The sequence below is a fragment of the Mus musculus genome, chromosome 1 (genome assembly GCF_000001635.26).
Source record: "Mus musculus strain C57BL/6J chromosome 1, GRCm38.p6 C57BL/6J".
Taxonomy (NCBI): Eukaryota; Metazoa; Chordata; class Mammalia; order Rodentia; family Muridae; genus Mus; species Mus musculus.
Window position 1 is genome coordinate 134,641,480 of NC_000067.6, and position 23,124 is coordinate 134,664,603.

General features: G+C 49.6%; 1 protein-coding gene across 2 annotated transcripts in view; it reads left to right on the forward strand.

Annotated features, from left to right (window-relative positions):
• The first annotated feature begins 5,054 nt into the window (after positions 1-5,054).
• Syt2 (synaptotagmin II) overlaps positions 5,055-23,124 on the forward strand; it is a 106,616-nt gene continuing 88,546 nt past the window's right edge. The window contains exons 1-2 of one of the 2 annotated variants that reach the window (NM_009307.4): positions 5,133-5,356; positions 22,311-22,519. The gene's annotated coding sequence lies outside the window, so the exon portion shown is untranslated. Of the gene's footprint in view, positions 5,357-22,310; positions 22,520-23,124 lie in introns of both variants that reach the window. The other variant, XM_006529322.2, reaches the window with a different exon arrangement.

Consider the following 23,124-nt stretch of genomic DNA (forward strand, 5'->3'; position numbering starts at 1 on the left):
TGTGGTCTTGCCCTGGCTTCTCTGACCTTTCAGGATTCCCCCCCCCCCTACACACACACACACACACACACACACACACCATGGTGTCACAAAGCTATTTTGTCTTTTCCTAGTATGGCAACAGTAGCTACCTTTTGCCATACTTAATCTTTTTTTAGATTTATTTAACATGTGTGGGAGTTTTGCCTGCTTGGGTGTCTGGGCACCATGTGCATGCAGTACCCATGGAGGTCAGAAGGGGGCGTCAGATCTCTAGTAACTAGAGTTAAACAGATGTGAGCCACCGTGGTGCTGGGTACCCTATTAGACTGGAAAAGCAGGGGATGGATGCCATGAACTATTTAGCCAGTGGAGTCTCTTAAAGTGGTGCGAGTCTTCATTCAGCCAATAAGGAAACAGAGCTTGGGACCACAGGGCTGCACCACTTCTCTGCTCAGGCCACACTGATCCATTCGTGTCTGGTTTTCTCTGCACTGCATCCCTAGGGAACATCTGTGCTACAGAGGCAGAAAACAGATACTTCCTGAGGGGAAGCCCACAGTCCATTTCTGCTCTCCACATGAGGTCACAGCAGTGGCTCTCACCGGGGATCCAACGACACCTTAACTTACCTGCTGGTGCATATATCTCCCTCTGTCACGAGGTAGCTGTGAGCTTGAGGTTTGTCAGTGTCCCCTCCTCATTGGCAGTCCCTACCAAGGCTCCCAAGAGCCAGATGTGGGCAATGAAGTGTGTAGTGGACAGAAGATGGGTATATTGATCAGTCCAGACCTTGCGAGACTTTCTCTGTCTTTATTGGTGACAAATAGAGAAGGGTGGTAGTGGGCCTGGGAAGTGTGGACTGTGGCTCCTTCCCTGCTGTGGCAGTTGGTGCTCCCCTCCCACAGCTAGGGGCTGTCTGAAAGACAGTTCTATGATACAACCCCAATTTATGGAGAGTTTCCCGGGCGATGGGATTTTAAAGTGCAGAGGTTAATTGTTCCGAAAGGGTTTCAGCTGATTTGCTTTTCATCTTGTCGTGGTGGAGGGCTTCAAAGTCCGTGCACACCCTCTGAGAAGGAAAGACAACCTGCCTTCTATGATTGCTAATTCTGAGCCATATGTTCCTCACATCGTAGAAAGCTTACAACTCCCTCCGAGAAGTGTCTCTCAGTCTCAGCTGGCTCACCAAGAGTGTTCAGGACAGTGGGTGGGTCGAATAGTTCAGAGCCCTCTCCTGCCCATTCAGAGGGGTGAATGAAAGCCAAGGCTCATTCCAGCTGTCTGGGGCATGACGCTCAGTGTGACATAAAGCTCTGTGCTTCACCAAGGAGCGGTCCTCTGCTCCCAAGGTTTGGGGTGCTGCTTGTTTTGAGTCTGAGAAGGAGAAAGATCATTTGGAGGTAAGAGAAGACTGGGAAAGACAGTTTTCTCCACTCCCTGGGATCGGATACACCTGCAGTCATTATCTGCAACTTCCTGAGTTTCTTCCATAGGCTGGATAGAGAGTTGAAAACTTGAAGCCGTTTTCTTCCGAGGGCCGTGGAGTTACTCAGGACTCCTCCGCCCTCCACTGTCGTGCTTTAGTTGGGAATCTTCTCCTAACTTGGTAGTAATATTTTATAAGATTATTTTATGTGTACGAGTGTTTCATCTGCATACACATCTGTGGGCCTGATACCCACAGAGGCCAGAAGAGGGAATTAGGTTCCCCGGGAACTTGATTTATGAATGGTTGTGAGCCACCATGTGGGTGCTGGGAACCAAATCCAAACCCTCTGAAGAGCAATGAGTATCTGTTAATCAATGTTATCTGATGAGCCAGCCGTCTTTCCAGCCGCAGCAGTAATGCGTCATTGTTTTGTGATTTCACCCTAAAACGTGGAAGCTCGGCCCTTGCCACTTGTCACACCAGGATTTATTGGCTGGTTAATTGACTGATTGAGGCAGGGTCTCTCTATGTAGCCCTGGCTGTCCTGGAACTGTCTATGCAGACTAGGCTGACCTCAAACTCAGAGAAATCCACCTGCTGCAGGGATCAAGGTGTGCGGGATTAAACTCTGCCAGGATCTTTATTTTTAATTAAAATCCAAGATAAGATATGGATTGCATGGTGTCTCACTTTATTTTAATCCGTGTTTTATCCATCCCCATTTGATGACCTAATGTCTTCTGTATTTAAGGCATTTTATGGGAGATCTAAAAATCACATAAACTACTATAAGCATTACTAACTTAAATAAAATATAGTTTAAAATACACTTAAGCTTGGCTTGTCCACAGAATCAGATGGTAAGCAAACCTAGACCACTGGAGCCAGGGATTTCATGTGAGTTTGAGAAGCCCGTAGATTGAACAGCACTTGCCAAGCAAGTGCTTCGGAGTCGCTCCAGCCGCGTGTGCTTAGTTGTCAAGAGGAATGCAAACCTCTCAAGAGGACTAAGGTGTGTTTCTGGCTTCATGCTTGTATTCCTGAGTGTGCAGGGCGGAAGAAGGCAGGCACTGAGAGCTTGCCCCACCTGTGGAGGGGAAGGCCTGCTTTTGTCTTGCTTGCTGCAACAATAGACAACAACAAGTCTGGAAAGCTGTGTGAGCTAAAGACCTTACCTGGAAGAGGGGAGGAAGCAAGCCAAGTGTTGGGTGGAAGGAAGGAAGGAAGGAAGGATAAAAATGCAGGCTCATGGAAGCAGGTCATGGGTAGGAAGGAGAGCAGGGACCGTGTGTGTGTGTGTGTGTGTGTGTGGCTGCAATTCCCTGCTGGCTTCTCTCCCCTATTTGGGCAAAAACAGAACACAAGAGCTCAGGGGAGCAGTAGGAGAAAACAGAGAAGCACCGTGGCCAAGGGGAAGCAGAATTCCCTCCACTTTCAGTATTAGATCCCCCATCCACACTGGTCCAGAAAGATCTTGTATGGAGGCAGAGCCTTGGCTCATAGCCCTGGCCAGGAGAGAATGCACTTCAATGATGGTGCTGGTGCTGTGATGGTACCCAGGGCTCATCCTCTTAAAGAGAACAGTTGAAAAAGTGAAGGATCTAAGAATATGCTGCGCATGGAGGGAGTGGTGCCTTTTAAATTCTTTCCTCTTCCAGTTCTTGAAGCCTAGGGGAATGAGCAAGAGGGACAGCAGGCTGATTAGGTTTATAATCCAGACATTCTGGAATTAAATTCTTGAATTAAAAGAACATTAACGCTGGAACCAGGGACACTGCACTTTCACTTAACCAAACTGATTGAAGCACTGACTCTTCTAATAGTCTCGGGAAGCAGACAGGCTTCCTCTAACCTTAAGCTAAGTAGATGGGTGCAGTCGTGTGCCTGGGAGGAGTTGGGGTACCAGGCTGACATGGGCTTTGATTGGATGTATGCTGCCAGCCCCATAGACAAATTGAATGAAATATATGGGCACTGCAGTTTTTCTGACTGGAATCCTGTAGATACATAGCATCAGGAGGGGAAGAGAGCTTGCCCCGTAGATACATAGCATCAGGAGGGGAAGAGAACTTGCCCCTTGGGCAAGTCCTCAATCACATGTAAGGTAGGGTGGCTGGGCAGGCAGAGAGCAATATGATCACACACACACACACACACACACACACACACACACACACGCAGTCCCTCCTCACTTCCCAACGATTCAATAATGTTTCCTCCACCTACCTCCACCCCCACCCCCACCCCCGAGTTGCTTCCTTCGGACTGTTCTGTGGAGGCTGTTGTGGGCTGCAGAGTGGTTTAAGAACAATCCATTGTCTCATGACAACCACTGAGCGGCCACTTGCTTCCTTCCTCTGAAGAATTCTGACCTTGGGAGAGTGATTGGGAAGTCTCCCTCTGCTGTCTCTTCTCACCTTCTACCCCGACCCTACCGGTTCTTTGCTTTCCCTCATCGTCCATTTATTCCCATCTCTCGGGTTGTTTGTTTGTTTTTCAAAGAGCAAATAGGCATTGAGGACTGACTTCCGGTCCACCGTTTGGTATCCAAGAGCAAGGCAGGGTGCTACTGCCTATTATAAAAGCAGACTCCAGGCTGGGCGCTGGTGGCACACTCTAATCCCAGCACTCAGGAGCCAGAGGAAGATCTCTGTGAGTTCGAGGCCAGTTTGGTCTACAGCGTGAGTACTAGGACAACCAGGGCTACAGAGAAAAACCCAGTCCGGGGGGCGGGGCAGTCTACTCCAAAAGAGTTGAAGTGGGGGTCTGAAAGGTGGCTCAGTGGGTAAAGGCATTTGCTGCCACACCTGATATCCCAGGATCCCAAGGCTCACATGGAAGAAATAAGCATTTAACTACTGTAAATTGTCCTCTGACGAGAGAGAGAGAGAGAGAGAGAGAGAGAGAGAGAGAGAGAGAGAGAGAGAAGAGAGAATGAGAATAAACAACAAATGTAATTTTAAAAAATTTAAAATATGTTAAATAGATTGTGCACAAAGCAGCCTCCCGATGCCCGGCATCTCGAGCAGGTTAGCAGCGCTGCAGTTTTCTCCCCAGCTCTACAGCGCAGGGAGCTGCTTTTGGCTCAGGGCCTCGAGGCTGTTTGACCATCAGCAACCATTCGGTAATATCTTCACAACAACATCTTACACTTTTAGAAAACAAATGCATGAAAAAATTCCCTCATTTACTTGTATTTCTCTCTCTCTCCCTGCCTAAGGTACATTTCAGCCCCGAATAGCCTATTTTCATAGCCCCCATCCTGCCTCCCTCTTGCAGGGATTTCACCTCAATTATTCTTATACCCTCAGAAGCCCCTGTTCCCGCAGACCGCTATAGGTGGAGGTGGTCTTCCTGTGAGTGGAAGGGAGAGGAAAGGGGTTCAGGGATCCCAAAATGGCTTTGGGTGCTCTTGTGCCCAACTACTTAGCCTCGGGCTGCAGTGAGCGGTTGTGGAGGTCAGGTGGAAGCCGGCTCTAGGGAGCCAAGCCACTGGGGTGGAGGGGACCAGACCCTAGCCCTGCCTGCTCTTCCCGTCCCAGGAGCAGTTTCCCTGACCTTGACGGGAGGCGAGGCGGTGGTGCGGCGCCCAGCGTGCTGCGCACCGAGGACAGTCCCGCAGGCACGCCCGCCCCGCACCTCCCGGCGCGTGCCCGCCCTCCCGCGCCGCCCGCCGGGTCTCCTCCCCTCACTGCAGCGCTCGCCGCGCTCGCGCTCGCCCATCGATCAGCCCCTCCCTCCGCCCGGGCGCAGACTGCTAAGCTCAGCAAGTCTTGCGGCAAAGGCACTTCGGAGAGGAGTTGGACCCGGGGCGGAGTGGGGACTCCGCGCCCCCAGGGAACGGCCACCGCCGCTGGACCGCAGTCAGCGCCGCATCCCTGCAGCCGGTCGCTGCCTCCCGTCGGGGACAGCGGATCTCTCCTGCCGCGTCGGGGTCGCCCTCGGGTAAGTCCCGATCCCCCTCCAAAGTTTCTCCATCCTGGCTTCTGAGTCCAGATGCAGAAGGGATCTGGCTCCTGAGGGTGGGTGGGGTCGCGGAAGTTTGGGGCCAAGGGGACCGGACGCCTGCACCGTCCTTTGCAGGGAGTTTGCCTCGCCACCGGCTTGGGAGAGCCGGAGCCCTGGAGCGAGAAGCAGGCTTCTCTGCGGGTTTGCGCGGCGAGCTGCAGGGCGGAGGGGACAGGGGTCCCTGGCGCCCTCCGACTCTGTTCCTGGCGTTTCCGTCCCTGGACGTCCCCACTCGCGTTTCGCCCATCCCCCGCCTGTTTGCGACGTCTCCAGCCTGCCTCTTTTGCCCCTGGGTCAAGCTTCGGGGATCTGCGGCACCGCCGTCGTGGGAGGACAGGGAAAGGTCGCCCGTGCGAGGATAGGGGGCCAGTCTAGAAGAACTCTGGAAGTGAAGGTCCAGGGGAGCAGTCTTGAACGCGACGGGGGGTGGTGGGGGTGGGGTGGTAGATGGAGATGTCCCTTCAAATTTCATGACTCAGCACCACCTAGGACGGCTTGTCGCTGCTTCAGCCTGGGTCCTCAAGCCCAACAAACCCATTCCTCTTTCTGGACTCTTCCATTTGCGTTTCCTACTCGCCCCTTCCACCTCTACGAGTTTTCGATTTTGACTTAGAGACTGTATCTTCCTCCCCCCCCCCCCCATCTCATCACATGAACCCTCCTCATGCTGGTTTTCTCCTGCCTTCCCACATTCCACAGGTGCCTCTAGCGGGGCACAGGGTCTCCCTTTTGCACATCCTCGCTCCTGGGGTGCTGGATGGTAGAGGTCTCTTTCCTTGGCAGGCAGTGGAAGAAGCCAACGCAAGGACAGAAGAGGCGCTGGCCCAGCAGGACCACTGCAGTGTAGAAAGGGCAGAGGGAGGGAGACGGTGGGAATGGGGTGGGCAGAGGAGAAAACCCTTAGGTTTTCAGGGGGCACTTGAATGAAGACTGGGGTCAGACTGGGGAGCCTGGGGTAGACCCTCTTCCTCCTCTCCTGCTGTGGATGTGAGGCTGTGTCTCCAATATAATAGATTGTCCTCAGTCCAATCGCTAGCTCACAGAAACCTGGACACTTTATCACTGGCGTGCTGAAGAGGAGCAGGACCAGAGGCCTGTAATCCTTCCAGCTGTCCTCCCCGCCCCCAGACCCCAGTTTACACCAAGTCCAGCCTTTGGCCCGCTTTAAAAATGAAGAAATGGACATGACTTACACCCTTCAGGCCGAGCCAGAGGGGCAGGGGCAGGGCAGCTCTGATGTAATGTCGTGCCTGGCTGACACCGCAAGTTTCAGCTTGTATGGGGGGGGGGGGTCCACACCAGGCACACTGTGGCCATCAGAACTGGACTCTCTCCTCGGCCGCCTCTGCCCTGCTCGGCTCCCTGATACATCCTTGAGCGCGTTCTCTAGGACTCCCTTTGGACTGGGGATTTTCCTTTGCATCGCACTGGCTTAATCCTCACCCTTTCCCCTCTGCATCTGGCCTATGGTGCCATCAGGAAGACACAGAGGTAGGTGTTCAGTTAACCTTCTTGAGGAGTAGGGGCCAGAGCCTCTGTTGTGAGTCAGCTTGGTTCAGCACTCCACAAGTGTTCCCCAGACAGCTTGGGGTCCTTTCTGGGGAGGGCTTGTACAAACCAATTTCTTTCCACTTTGCCCCCCATTCCCATCCGGCATCCATACAAGACCAGGGGAAAGGGAACAGCACTGGCATCTATAGGCTGCCTGGCCTCATCTGGGTTATCCATTGGTGTTATCCTGATCACAGAGCATCTTTCCAGAGCTGGGCAGGATCTCCTGACCACACTGCAGCTGTGGCTCATTTTAGCTGTTCTCCCTCAGGCTGTTTCCAGGTAGACGCTACAAGGCTGCCCCTAGTACTGCAGAGATCCCTGCAGGGGCAGGAGGGCTGGAGGTGTCTCTTCCCTGCTAGGCTACCCGAGTCGTCCTGGAGCTTGGCATGTGACCTTGAGTGGCTTCTGTTCTATCCTTGTCCTACCCTGGCTGAACCCTCCCTTTCCTCTCCACTGGGCCTGGGCAACCCTCTCTGGGGACGGTGGCTAGAGGGACAGGGAGTGTGTGAAGTAGGCATACAGGCGCACAGGAAGACGGTGAGGGGAGACCTGGGGCTGAGGCACTCATGGAGGACAGAAAGGCCAAGCTGAGTAGAGTACTGACTGCTTCCTTTAGCTTTGGGAATTGTTAGGTAGACTTTTCTTGGTCTGGACAGGCTCTAGTTATAGTTAAATTTACACGTCTTGAGCTAGATATCACAGATGTATGTCTAGGGTAGAAGGATATTGCTCAGGGACTGGAGTGACCAGCCAGAGGAAACAAGACGGGGCTTTGATCCAGCTGGTGGTTAGAACAGGAAGTACACTACAGAGCCACAGGAAGCCAGGTGGACCTGGGTTCTAATCCCAGGGCCAGTGTAATGGTTGGTCACGATGGTCAGCTGGAACAACATTAAGAAACACCTAGGACATCAACGAGGTGCACCTTCGAGTGTTATCTTTGAGGACTTTCCCAAGATTATCTTGAAGGGACAGACTGGCCTTCTCTATGAGGGGGCACCATCCCATGGGCTGGGGTTTGGGGCTGAATTGAAAGAAAAAAGGAGAAGCCAACCAGGTAGCAGCCTTCCCCCATGCTCTTGCTACCAGAGTACAGTCCACGTGCACGGTCTCATAGCTACAGCTCCGAGGTACTCCTGTTCCCATGACTTCTTCACTATGGGGGACTCTAGCCCCTGACCTCAGAGCTAAAAGCCTGCCAGGCAACCAAAAAGTAAAATAAAATAAATCTCTTTCCTTGTTGCTTCTCGTCAGGTGTTTAGTGACAGCCAATACACTAGTGATTCATGCACGCAACAAGTATTTTATTAGTGCAGCTCCCCTCCCCTCCCCTCCTTTCCCCTCCCCTCTGTCCCAGGCACTGTGGGTGTGGCACAGCAGACAACAGTCCTGTCGAGGTTCCATTTAGCCAAGAATGATCTTGATGGACCTTCTGCCTTCTGCCTTTGACCTTCTGAGTGCTAGCGTCTCGAGCATGGGCTCCCCCACCTGGTTTATACAGTGCTAGGACTGTTTCGTACATGCTAGGCAAACATTCTACCAACAGAGCTCCATTCTCTGCCCCCAAGCCCTGCTCTTCTGGATTCTGCATCCCAGCGGACCTTAGCGAGTTATTTAGCTGCTTTATCAGTTCTCACAGTTTATTCCACACTACCTATGGCTTTGTTGTCTGCTGTTTTGAGGCAGGATTTTGCTAGATAGCCCAGGCTGGCCTTAAACCCACTCAGGCTGGTTGGTCTCCAACTCATTATCCTCCTGCCTCAGCCTCCTCAGTACAGGGATTAGAGGTGTGTGCCACCACTTGACTATTACCTGTTTTTGGTTTGTTTGTTTGTTTTTGTTTTTCGAGACAGGGTTTCTCTGGGAAGCTCTGGCTGCCCTGGCATTTGCTCTGTAGTCCAGGCTGGCCCTTAGCTCAGAGATTTGCCTGCTTCTGCTTCCCTAGTGCTGGGATTACAGGTGTGAGCCATCACTGCCTCGATAGCTATTACATTTTCACAGTCTGTTGTGTGCCATGCTAGGTGATGAGCAATCAAAGGGGAATGAGACAGACCTGGCTCCTATGCCTGTGCTCACTCAGTGCCATACGGGTGAAGATGTCATTACAGAGAACTCATGGCAACTGTGACAAAAGCCATGTAAGAGCCTGCAAATAGTGCCTTGAACAGGTCTAGTGGGTTTTTTTGTTTGTTTGTTTTGTTTTGTTTTTAGATTTATTTATTTATTTATTATATGTAAGTACACTGTAGCTGTCTTCAGACACACCAGAAGAGGGCATCAGATCTCATTACAGATGGTTGTGAGCCACCATGTGGTTGCTGGGATTTGAACTCAGGGCCTTCAGAAGGGCAGTCGGTGCTCTTAACCACTGAGCAATCTCTCCAGCCCAGGTCTCGTGTTTTAATGCTTGCAGGGTGTATGTGTAAATACTATTAATACTGTTGTCACGGTAGTCCTTAGCTCCCTGTGTGAGCATCCACACATACAACTGGTTGGTTATTCACCATCTGCTCTGCCGGAAAGCCAGGCCAGGAAACGGAGATTTAGCCCTGGACTCTGTTGGCATCCAGGAGGCCTGTGGTAAATGACATAGTTTAAGTGGAGAAATGCCACATAACATTTCCCCCCTCCCCCCATAGGCAGTATAGTGACTATGGGCAGATTGCCTGGGTGTTATCCTGGTTCTGACTCTAGGCAAATTGTTAATCAAATCTTATTTTCAGTCATCCCGTGTGTAGAATGGAGCTTACCTGTCCCCAAAGTAGGGTGTTTGGGGGACGATGAAGTGAATGCGTGCCTGTATGTTCTGGAACAGTGCAGGGTGAGAGCTGTGTGAGCGAGTAATTTTTAACCACGTTTGTCTGTCCTTGTCCACAACAGAGTAGCCGCCCATTCCAGTGCCTCCAACTTCCAGCCAGTTCTGTTTGATGCCCAATGAGCCGTTTCTTGCCAGAGCTTAATTTCTGGGAAGGACCTGTCCCAGCCATCCTTCATTTCCATGTCTGGAACAGGCAGTTCGAAGAGGTTACTGGGGCGACAGATGACCAGTCCTGAGGGGCTGTGGGGAGCATTCGGCTGCCAGCCCCAAGAGTAAATTCCAGGCCAGGCTCCCCGGATGCATCTCAAGCAAGGACTGCTGGAAGCTTCCTCCCTGGGTGGTCTCCAGGCTGGGCACAGTGCCCTGCTGCTGAGGTCCTGGATTCTGGATGCCCTCCTAGCCCTTCCTTGCCACATAGGAAGCAGGGGGTGAGTTGTACCCAGTATGCGTTTTCCAAGTAGCTCCCAGGTATTTATCCGGGGCCTCAAGATTGCAGTTGTAGAAATAGCAGTTGTACGAGAGAAGGCAGAGCCTGGGCGGGTCATGCATGGGTGGCGGCAGAACTCAGCCCCACCCATATCCTGCTTGTATAACTCCTGCCCTCCATCTTGGCACAGCTGTCACTGGCCCTGTCTTACAATAAAAAAGCAGGGCTCTCTCCTCTACTTTCTGTTTGGAGGGACTAAGAAACTCTCTGAAAGACACAAGGCAGGAAATATCCCAGAACACCTAGGGACCCATAACACAAGAGAAACATTCATGATAGCCAATGTAGGGTGATGCTTCCAGAGCCCGGGTGGGCTGCTTGCCAACACCAGCTTCCTCAGTCCTTGGAGCCTGCCTCCTTTCTCTCTGCCCCCCTGAACAGAACTGAAGGGCCAAAGCACTCAGCACTGGGCAGCCTGGGCCCCTTGGAGTCAGGGAGGCTCCCTTCTGGCGTTTGCAAGGGCAGGTTCCTCTGAGCAGGGCAGGGAGTCCTCAGCCATGGAGAACCCTGTCTGGGCGGCCTATAATTGGGCTGATGTGGTGGCTCAGGAGCGGCAATTAGGGAATACTGCAATTAGAGGTGGAATTTTCCCATTACCACTCCCTGCCTCTTAATAGTGAGTGCAGGTGGTTGTGACTGTGAGCAAGGCACAAGGGAGATGGGGGAGATGGGAAATAGAAATGGGGTTTACTCTGAGGGTGGGGTGGGCTTGTGTGGGAGCAGCTTAACCCTTTCCATGCTTTCATACGTGGACTAGCCAGTGGGTGATCTGGTGGTGAGGCAAAGTTGGGGCAAGGGGGCCTTGGGTGTGTTAACCGTAACCAACTGAGGCAGGACCACTCAGGGATTCATATGTACATGTGTGTGTGTGTGTGTGTGTGTGTTTCCACGTAGGGTATTACTTTATAGTCCAGGCTGGTCTGAAACTTGCAGAATAGCCCAGGACGGTCTTAAACTGGGCATTCCTGTTACTTAGCCTCTTAGTATTAGGATAACAGGTATGAACCATTGCTGGGCTTTAAAAAATTATATTATTTTTTGCTGGGCACTTCTTTAATCTCAGTACTTACACAGCAGAGGCATGTGGATCTATGTGAGTTTGAAGCCAGCCAGGCCTACATAATGAGTTCCAGGCAAGCCAGGGCTACATAGTGAGGCCCTACCTAAAAAAAATAAAATGTCTATTTTAACTGACACAGAATGATTGTGTATATTTACTCGGTAGAGTGTAGCATGCATATATATATATAATATATGTAAATATATGTATATACATGTGTGTGTGTATCCTACAATGTGCGATGCTCAGATAAAGACCCTTAGCCCTTAGCACATCACTTGTCTCAGTCTTTATTATTATTATTATTATTATTACTATTTTTTGTCTATGTTACCTGGGTCCTCCAGACGGCCCCTGGAAAATTTAAGAAAAAAACAGCTTTCCACTCTGGTCTGAATTGATGGTCCAGATGTATGGGGCCTCTGTTTTCTGCTTTGAAAACTGGGGAAGTTTTAATGAATTTGTTGGAGAAGAAGTTCTTTGTAAAATGGATCTTACCTTTTCCTGCCCCAACACAGCTTGTTGGAGCAGAGAAGAGCTTTGGAGGCAGCTGTGAGGCCCCTGAGGAGGGCACCTGACAAGGGTCTTAGAAGTCCTCACTCACCTCTCCTTTGTGTCATTTGGGGACAACATATCTTAAAAACACATAGTCCTTCGTCTCTCTCTTCTTCGGGCCTGACTTGCCACATTCACAGTCAACCATGGATCCTTTTGCACCTCATAGCTGGAGCGGTCACAGGCCCGGTGAGAGACTCATCAGATGGCAGGAGAGATGGAGACTTGGAGGAGGGAGCCATCATCCAGTCACAGAGAAGGCATGGAGGAAGCTGCGTAAAAACCTATCAGGGCTGGAATCCAACATCACCACTGGAATCCAGAGAAGTTAGACTCCTGCTCAGGGGCAGGAGCTGGGGATTGTGCGCACAGGCAGTGTGGAGTTAATTGGTGGGGGAGGGCTCCCTCTCCCAGCCGTAGTCTCCTGTGAGGAGAAAAAGCATCCCTTTAATAAGGCCGCCCCGGTTCCAAATCAATCCTGGCATTGCAGGAGGCAAGGGGGAAACACAGCCACGAAATTGGATTAGCTCTTTGATGCCGGGAACCATGCTGGCTATGGTGGGAGGCGGAGAATGGAAGACCAAAGCTGCCCTTGAGGTCTGAGGCTGTCTGGGATACCTGGATGCCATTCCACCTCATCCTCTGCTGGTGGAGGAGCAGCAGTGTGTCCAGGGGGAGGAGCCAAAGCTTTAGCTACTGCCAGGCTGGGAGATGTCCCTGGAGTAGGAGTGATGGGAAAGAGGTAGAGGGACACTTGTCCCCACCCAGCTGTGTCCCACAGCTGCACATCTGAGGGTCCTGCACAAAGGGAACACACACGTGGCCAGGAATCGGGGTTGGGGGGGTGCTGTCTGTGTGTTCACAAGCAAGTTAAACTTCTGAAGCCTCAGAGGCCCCCTTGGAGAACAGAGCTAATCACACAGGGCTTGCCGCACCCAGGATGACTATACAAGGGGACATGATAGCAGTTCTCAAAGTATGCTCCCTGCGGGAAGTTCCCAACAGGTTTTTAGAAGGTACCTTAAGGTCAGGGCAGTTACAACAGTAGCATCAAAGTGTTCAGCATGTTCACAGGAGACAGCTTTAATGCTGACAGTGGTGGATGGAGATACTGAGACCTCATGTGAGTCAAGGCCACAGTGCCAAACTGTCCAGGTCATTGTATTCTTTGCCATGCCTGCTAAACAAATAATCACAGAAGGGGGACTTTGGTGAAGCTGTCAAAATCCCACTGATCCCACTGAGCCTGGACCCTGGAATGAATGAATGAATGAATGAATGAATCTTTTAAAATATTTTCTAAAGTGAAATGAGTAGAAAGCACTTCTGTTGTCCACTGTGATGGGACTGGAAGCCCAAATGCCTGGGCATCTGTTTGAGTTACAAGCTGAACTAGCCACTTTCTTCATGGGCCGACGTTTTCAACTTGAGAAAATGATTGACAACTACAGTCATTTGGAGTGAGTGCTGAGTAGCCATTTGTACAAAAAACAAAAACAAACAAACAAAAACCAGAAAACCAAACCAAAGCAGCAGCAACAACAACAACAAAAACCCGAAGAGATTGAGTCTGTAATTTCAAGAAAAACACCCAACATGTCAGTTACCAATGGTGCAAATCAAGCCTTCAAGCAAAAATAGAATTTTGGAAATCTACTGTCATGAAAAAGGCTTTTCGGGTCAGATCAGTGGGAATTTTACAGATAATTGGTTAATATTAGTGAAGTTTTCAATATTTGGAAGATCTGTCTTTCATGATAAATATGAAGCACTAAGTTCTAGAGTTTAGAACCATCCTTAATCTTCCATCGAGTGCAAGGTTGCTGATTCCATATTACAGTGACCCTAGAAACCATGACATGGTAAATTTTGTTGTCATATCAGGGAATATCCATAGTGATTTGAAAGCCTCAGGTGTGGTGGTACATACCCACAATCTCAGCACTTGGGAGGTGGAGGCAGGAAGATTGGGAGTTCAGGAACTCTATAAGAAAAATAAAATAAAATAGGACTAACAAATTGGCTCTGTGCATGAAGGTGCTCGCCACCAGGATTGATGACTTGAGTTTGATCTCCGGGCCCCCATAGTGGAAGGAGAGAACCAACCTCCGAAAGCTCTCCTTTGTCTTCCACCCATAAAGCTCCCCTGCCAATAAATACAAGTAAATAAATACTCAGCTTTTATTGTTTTCTTCTCTTCCTTCCTTCCTTTCTCCTTCTCTTCCCTTTTCCCTTCCCTTTCCCCTTCCCCTTCCCCTTCCCTTCCCCTTTCCCTTTCCCTTTCCCTTTCCCTTTCCCTTTCCCTTTCCCTTTCCCTTTCCCTTTCCCTTTCCCTTTCCCTTTCCCTTTCCCTTTCCCTTTCCCTTTCCCTTTCCCTCCCCTTCCCTTCCCTTCCCTATGGTAGATTGAACACAATCTGAGATAGGAGATTCCAGTTCTTTCCAAACCAGACATTAAAAAATCCTGGACATATTTTTTATGTGATAACACATAAGATTCTTTCTCCTCCTAGAAATAGGTTCTATTGGAATCTATTGTGCTTACATATACAATTGTTTCAGTCAGCCAATAATGGAATAGTTTTTCAGTCTTTATTTCTTTTAAGGCAGCTCTCACTCTAACCCACAGGAATACATGTTGTCAGTGGGTCCACTGTATGGCCCTTGGGGGAGCCTGCGTGGGAGCTGGACACACACAGGACTTCCCAAGATGTACCTCAGAGCAGATGTTAGGGGTGCTCTTGTGTCTCAGACGTCCCAGTCACCTGGCAGTCTTTCTGAGAAGCCTGCATGGAAGAGTGGGCAGAGACAGAGGCAGCCAGTGTTGGGAAATCCTTAGGATATCCAGTCTGCTGGCCTCAGCTGGCCTCTTCAGGTTTCATCCCACGATGACTTCCTTAGACGGAGAGAGGGGCATCCTGGGAGAGAGATCCTCAATATCTCAGCCGCTGCCCTCTCCCTTAACTCTGCCCTGATCTGCATGGCACATTGGGATTCTAAATACTGGAGTTCATTTAAGTTATCTAAAATGGGGGGATTGGACAATTAGAAACATTTTAATATATTGGAGCATTACTCTTTGTTCTAAAGACAAAGCCTAAGTCCCAGTACTTGGAGGCAGGAGGATTGTAAATTCTAGTCTTGTGCAGGTTACATGGTAAGTCCCTGACTCAAAAGAAGCAAAACAAAAGAGAAAAGCTTTGTGTACACAGAGAAGTCAGTGTACTGGGCCACGATGAGGTCAAGATGGCCCAGGAGGCCACGTGCTGTGGCCACGGGCATTTTAGCTCTAATGGTGCTGGCACCGGGAACTCGGCAAACACTCACATCCAGGTCAATGGGCTTCCCTACTCTGTCTTTGTAAGAAGCTACAGCTCTGTGGAGGTGGCGTTTGCAGAGATCCAAGCTCTGCCTGTTCCAAGTGTTGGGTTCGGTGACTTTTAGTACATTGACGGCATTGGACAGCCATCACAAGCCACTGTTAGGCCCATATTTCACACCTCATACCCCCCCCCCCAGAGGGAGATAGTGTCCAAAGGTAAAACAGGTTCTCGAAGTCGCCCCTTGGGTGGGCAGCCTCCAGACCTATATCCAAAGTCAATATGCCTGCCTCAGGGCTGTTCTTCTAGGGTCCACCTTAGAGAAAGTCAGACTGTCTTTTGCTTGGGGACTGTGGACAAATATGACTCCCTAGGCTAATGTCACAGGGCTCTGTCTGGAATAGGTCCTGTCTACACAGTCTAGGGATGCTGAGAGGAAACCCAGAACTCAGCCCTTCTCAGGAGTAAGGTTCCATCAATGGGCCCGTGGTGCCTCCTTTGTCCTAGCTTGCAGGAGACCCAAAGCACCTTCTCAAACAGACCCTCTGATAGCCTGGGAAGTAAGACTCTATCTGTTGTGCTGGTAACCCCAAGGAAGTTCTTCCTTATGTCTAGCCACACATTCTGCTGTGCTGAATGCCAATTCCCTCTTCCTGTACACCCCTCCTTCCCTCCCACCTGCTGGTGCTGTGAGCTGTTGAGTTTAAGACTTAGTTCCCTGATGTCTGAAGCTCAGAGAGAATTGTCTTCCTGTGAGAAGACCAGATAAGCCTCGTGTCTCTCCCATGGCGTCTGTGGCTCTGGCCCAGAGACAATGGGTCAGTTGGTCCAAGAAGGACAAGCCAGGGCAGGTCAGTGAGGCAGTGCGGGACAAAAGAGCTACCTCCAGGTGAGGGTGTGGTAGAAAGAGAATGTGTCTTTTCTCTGTTGGCACAGGGCTGGGGCCATTGCTGTTGGCTGCCTTGGCTTGTGGCTCCTGCTCAGCCCTGCAGTTGCTGCCCTGTCCTCAGGGCACCCCTTAGGGGCTGTTTCCAGAGCTGATGGTAATCGGGAATGGGAAACAATCAGGACATAGTAAAAGATGAAGGGAGGGGCACTTCCCTCGGTGACAAGGGTCACTTAGGTCAGTGGTTCTCGACCTGTGGGTCACGAATCTTTAGGGGGTTGAACCACCCTTTCACAGGGGTCACCTAAGACCACTGGAAAATGCGGATATTTACATTTACATTCATAACAGTAGAAACATCCAGTTATGAAGTAGTAATGAAATAATTTTATGACTGGGGTCAGCACAACACGAGGGACTGCATTAAAGGTCCCAGCATTGGGAAGGGTGAGAGCCACTGGCTTAGATGGCTTGGACTTGCCCTGGAGGGGTTCTGAGACCCTGAACACTGTCCCTGGGGAGCTTTGAGACTTCTCCCTTCAGGGACCCCAATACACTTCTCCTTCCTCCTGGAAGCCTTTTGTGGCTCTGACCCTGTTGAACACAGTAAAACATCACTAGTGAATTTGAAAGTACTCAGAGGTAGATAGGCAACCTCACTAGGACAGATTATTTTTAAATTAAATTTTATTTTTCTGGCGTTATTGAGACAAAATTGATAAATATTACATATATTCAGGGTGTGTGATGACATGTATTGGCTAGTTTTGTATGTCAACTTGATGCAAGTTAGAGTCATCAGAGAGGAAGGAGCCTCAGTTGAGAAAAGGCCTTCACAAGATCCAGCTCTAAGGCATTTTCTCAATTAGTGATCAATGAGAGAGGGTTCAGCCCATGGTAGGAGGTGCCAGCCCTGGGATGGTGGCCCCAGGTGCTATAAGAAAGCAGGCTGAGCAAGCCATGGGGAGCAAGCCAGTGAGCAGCATCCTTCCGTGGCCTCTGCATCAGCTCCTGCCTCCAGGATCCTGCCTTGTTTGAGTTCCTGTCCTGATTTCCTTCAGTGATGAGCAGCAATGTGGCCAAATAAACCCTTTCCTCTCCAGCTTGCAGTTTGGTCATGGTGCTCTATCACAGCAATTGTAAACCCTAAGACATCTTGGTATACATGTACTTTGGTGACATTTACCACTGTCACATAAACCAACACATGGTCATTAGTGTGATCCTGTGGGGACAGAGGATGGTGCCCATGGAGTACCTAAGACTTTCAGTTCTGGGACACTGGGCTATTGACCTTCCTCTAAAATGAGCCTTAGATATTTCCCAAACAGCCCCTGTAGCGGCTCCACCATGGCCTCTCTGAAAGCAAATGCTTGTTTGATTCGTGGTACCGGGCAGCATTAGGTGGGGGATGATTTTCTCAGACATGTGTCTGCACACAGATGCAATTAGGCAGCTTTTTGGCAGAGTGCCCATGACACATCTAACACTTGTCGGAACTCAACAATGAAATTGAACCTCGGGCCTTATCTCTAGGTCAAAGGAGACTCTCTGATCCCACACGGCCTTCCCTGCCCACACGCTACTTTCTGGCCAGGATCTAGTTCAGGTACTTGGCAGTTATGTAGTCTCCTTGTAGACTTAGGAACTCTGGTTCCCCACAGGTCATTGTTGCCTCCCTAGCCCTTGCGCTGGCTGCCACTTGCTGTCAGGAGTCAGCCCCTGGAGTTTAGTCAGCCTAGTCCTAGTGTGGAAAGTTGAGACAGGGATGGCTCCGCTCTTCTCAGAAGCAGTAGTTCTCTGGAAGGTGAGTGACAGTGTTGGGGACCAAAGCCTGGGGCTTCTCATACTGTTCTGGTGGCAGAAGTGGCGGGGACAAGGCGGTGAGAGGTGAATGTGAGGGTGTATGGGCTCCTGAAATTGCTCTGAGCTTCCTGCTTTGCCCCACAGTGGGAAGATTCTTTTCTGTGTCCAAAGTTTGGCAGAGAAGGACTGTTCAACATTGTTCCTTGTTCCCTGTGCTGCTGGTGGAGCCAGGACTTGGGGACCAGGACTCTGTAGCTCCTCCCAGTCTCATGGGATTCCCTTCTAAAGGTATCTGTCACTCACTCAAGCAGGAAACGGTCACCACACCAGCCCTCTGTGCAGAGAATGGTGTGTGTGTGTGTGTGTGTGTGTGTGTGTGTGTGTGTGTGTGTAGACAGCAGAGAGTCACCTTGCTGTAGTCACTTTGCTGGTGACTCTTGCAGCTTAAGGAACACAATGTGTTAAGCAAAAATCATACTACAACTGATTAACTCCAGGGTTTGCAGTGGAGGCATAGAGGGGACTCTGGAATCCCCTGCCTTCCCTCGGCATTGTGGGTGGGACTCCTGGGAGTGCTGAGCTCAAAGGCACCATCTGGCTGTAGAATCTAGAGTTTCTGGCTTTGCCTCTAGCTCCCTAGGTGTCACAACTGTGAGAACCTCCAACTAGAAAGACCCAGGTGTGCTTTCTCAGAGTCCTAGAAAATGTCACAGGCTTCTAAGGGCCAGCTGTAGTCCTTTATTCAGGATGCTGAGAGAGGAGTTCTAGAATTGGCCTCTCACCTGAGAGTGCTAATGAGTAGGAGTTGAATGTATAAGTAAACTTTGATTCTCTGCTCTAATTGTCGTCTCTGAAGCTTATCGCCTCCGTCTGCTAACCTAGGCCCAGTCCTGGAAGCTTCTAGCCTCTGCACAATCGTGTCTAGGCCCAGGATGTGTTCAGCTTCTGAGATTTACTGCTGAATAAGCTCACCCTTGCTCTTTCTGATCTCGGGCTGGCTGGTTTAACTCAGCTGTTCTGGCTCAAACTCCTCTTCAAGCTGACTGGTTCAATCTGGCTCAGCTCTTGGCCTTTCCTGAATTGCTCTGCTTGACCTCAAACTAACTCTAGCAATTTGTTCTAATCTTCTGGCTCCTCCTCGTTCTCTGGCTCATTCTGTCTTCACCGGTGTTTAGCTTGTTCTCTCTTTGCAACCTGCCTGGTAAAACTGCCTGCTTCCCCTCCCTCTGCAGTGCTCTCTCTTGGTTGCCTCTCTTTTCTCTCCTTGTGAGAATTGGGCATAACCTATTCTGTCAAATCTTTCTCTGATTCTTTACTTTGCCACTCAGTTAGACGTCACTTTCAAAATGGGTGCCTTCTACAAATGCATCTCACCTTTATTGTTTGGGATTTAAGGTGTGTACTAAGAGTGAACCACACCACAACTAAAAACAGGCTCCCCCACTCCTCCCAGTAAATAACAGAATCTCAGGGTTCACAGTGTGATCAAATATCCCTCAACAGGAGAACAGCTCAGAATCAGGGAATCACTTGCCTTTGACAGTGCACAGATGATGCCCATGGCAGGTGAGTCCCAGAGTGGCTGGGTTCAGGGAAGAAGGCTAGACCATCCTTGTACTAGGATGGAATGAGAGCAATGGTTGCAAATGAAAGCAGACAGAGTTTAGGTTAGATATTAGGCAGTACTTCCACACTTACAGCACTAAGGCATCTGGCAGCTGATTAAAAAGGGTGTGGTAGTGTTGACTAGATGTTTTGGGAAAGCAGGGAGCATTTCTAGGGAAGATGCTTGCACGGTGACCGTCACAGAGATGGCCTCACAAGACTCTTCCTCAGACAAGTCCATGAATCTCTTCTTGCTTTGCAGCTGAGTGAGGTCAGTGCTGTCTGAATGTCTATGAGAGGAAGATGTCGGTTCCTCTCAGCAATGAGATTTTTAGCATAAACTATCCTCGGTTCACGTCTCTCGGTGACACATGTGGCTAACTGCAGCTGTCACATCAGTCAAGTCCAGCCCAATTACACCTTTGCCCTCTTGTCTTGCTGTGATATAAATATGGCGTCTGAGATGTGTATTAGTTGCTGCTGGTGGAGGAATGGGTCAGCTGGCTTCCGAGGCAGTGGGGAGACAGATTGATGTTTCAGACCCAGGGATGAGGGCAGCAGGCAGGCTCCTTGAGGATGTAGGATTGAGCGGCCTGCAGCTCTCCTCTTAGAGGACCTAGCTCATCTCTGGATCAGTAGATGCTCTCTGAGGGTCTTTTGTGTCCTTGGATATATTTTTCATCATTGCCAGTAGTCCTAGGCTCCTTTTGTGTGTGCAGGCCTACCTGCAGATGCTGGAAGGGCCCAGGGAACACAGCAGCCTCATTGCTGAACTATGTTGTGCACCTGTAGAAATAATTTGTGTTGCCAGGAAGTTGGTGACAAATAAATCCCATGAAAGGCCTCAGGCATCTAAAAGGAATTGACAGTCACTAAACAAAGGCACAATCACAGAAGACCAAGCAGGTGGTGAGGCCATCTCACTCCATGGAAGGTCTGACACAGGATAGGTTTTTGGAAGGAAAACTTGATAAGAGCTTTCAATAGCATGGCTTGGGCATGTGTATAGATGTTCTAGGGAGATCTGAGTGTGTGCACAAGTGTCAGCCAGTTAGCTTGTAAATCCTTCATGTCAGAGAGATCCAGCCAATAAGAAGAGGGGAAAAGAGGAAGAGATGGGGAGAATAGTTGGGCTTAGCAGGGTGGGGTCTTTATCTATGCCATGATGTTACCTGAAGATGGCTGACATGCAGATGAGAGTATGCTTTGGGCACCTAGAGACTTCATGGGACAAAGCTTTCCCAAGGACATATAGATTGTCCTGATGCATGCTGGCGGGGCTGCTCACAGCCTTTGTCCCTGTGCATGTCATCTGTTCAGACATGCAGAACTGTGCCACCATGTTGCTCCTTCAGCACTGGAGATAGAGGAAAGAGCCCAGAACTTTGGAAGAATGTGACTTCTAGATTAATTCAACAGGAACTCTAGTCTAGAACCTGACTAGACTTAGCTCATTCCTGTCTAACACAATTCTGATGTCACTGAAAATGTTCCCAGGGGGATTGTAGAGATAGACGGCTTAGTGGCTAAGAGTACTTTTTCCTTTTATAGAATACCTGGGTTCAATACCCATCACCCACATGATGTTTCACATCTGTCCATAGCTCTGTTCCAGGGGATCGGATATGCTTTTCGGTCTTTAGACATCTGGCACACTCATACATACACTGAGACGAAACCCTGATTCCTATAAATCTGTAAACAAATTATATGGTTTCCTGGAGAATCTCAGCATTGATGCTGGAAGGTATAGAAGTCAAGGTTGGGGAGACGGCATCCACCATAAAGTGCTTGTCCCGAAAGCCCAAGGGGTGATTTTAGTCCCTAGAACCCACATTAAAGAAAAGCAGGGGGAGGTAGCTCACAGCGAGAGGCCTTCTTTTCAAAAAAACAAAGTGGAGACTGGAGAGATGGTTCAGCTCTTAAGAACACTTGTTGCTCTTGCGGAAGACCTAGGTTCGATTCCCAGCATCCACCTGGTGGCTCCAAACCATTTGTGACTCTGGTTCCAGGAAATCTAATGTCCTTTTCCATTCTTGTGGGCACCAGGCACACATGTGATGTGTGTGCATAAAGGCATGAGACCTGTACCCATAAAACAAAAGCTGAAGAAAGCCCAGTGAAGTATATGGCTCTGAGGAGTCCCACCCAAGGCTGATATATGACCTCTACATGTGTGTACATGCGTCTGCACATAGAAGTGTGAATGCAGGTGAAATGCACAAAGCATCTGTGAGTCCTTTGCTATCACAGGGTAGGACAGATCAGTGACCTTTTACCTTCTAAACTTGACTCCAAGGTCCCACAAAAGGACTTGCACTGGTTTGAATGGCAGTGGCCCCCGTGGGCTCATGTGTTTGAATTATTGATCTCTAGTCAGTGGAATTGTTTTGGGAAAGTGTATTTTTAGTCAGGGTTCTTTAGAGTAGCAGAACTTACAGAATGAAAATCAATCTCTCTCTCTCTCTTTCTCTTTCTCTCTCTCTCTCTCCTCCTTCCTTCCTACCCACCCTCCCTCCCTCCCTCCCTCCCCCCTCTGCTCCCCTCTTCTGTCTGAAAGGGGACTTATTAGGATAACTTACAGGCTGTGGTCCACCCAATTCAGCAATGGCTGCCTATGAATGGAAAGTCCAAGAATCCAGTAGTTTTTAAAAATCCACGAAGCTGGATGTCTCAGCTTGTTTTCAGTATATGCCAGGATCTTGAAGTAGGCTCAAATTTCAGAGAAGGAGTGGACTTGCTAGCGAGGTGAGAGTAAGCAGACAAAAAGGGACACTTCCTCCTTCTGTATCCCTATATAGGTTCCAGCAGAAGACGTGGTCCAGACTGGAGCTGGGTCCCACTTCAAAAGATCTGGATTAGCTGGGGCAGTGGTGGCACATGGGATTAATCTCAGCAATTGGGAGACAGATCTCTTGTGAGTTTGAAGACTGCCTGGTTTACAGAGCAAGTTCCAGGACATCTAGGGTTACACAGTGAGTCCTGTTTTGAAATAAAAAATGGATTAAAGGTATGTCTTTTTACTTCAGTGATCCTGATTAGAAGTGGATCTTTCCACTTCAAATTAAGCAAAACAAACAAACAAACAAACAAACAAAAACACACACACACAAAAACACCCACACACAAAACAAAACAACAACACCAAAAACATCAAAAAAAAAAAAAGCAAAACAACAACAACAAACCCTTCACAGGTGCCCCTCCATTTTGGGTTTTAGTTAATCTCAGATATAGACAAGTTGACAACCATGAAGATGTGGCCTTGTGAAGGAGGTATGGTTCTTGGAGTGGGTTTTAAGGTTACATGCCAGTCCACTCTCCCCTTCTCTCTTCAACTTTTGGATTGGATATGAGGTTTCAGCTACTTCTCCAGCACCATGCCCGCCTGCTGCCTGCCTGCCTGCTGCCTGCCTGCCTGCCTGCCTGGGGCCTTGCTCCTATGATGATCATGGATGCACTCTCTGAAGCTGTAAGCAAGCCCACAGTTACATGCTTTCTTTTATAAACAGCCTTGGTCATGGTGTCCCGTCACATAGCAGAGCAGTGACTATGACTGTCCTAGGTCATGGTGTCCCATCACACAGTAGAGCAGTGACTAAGACTGTCCTAGTT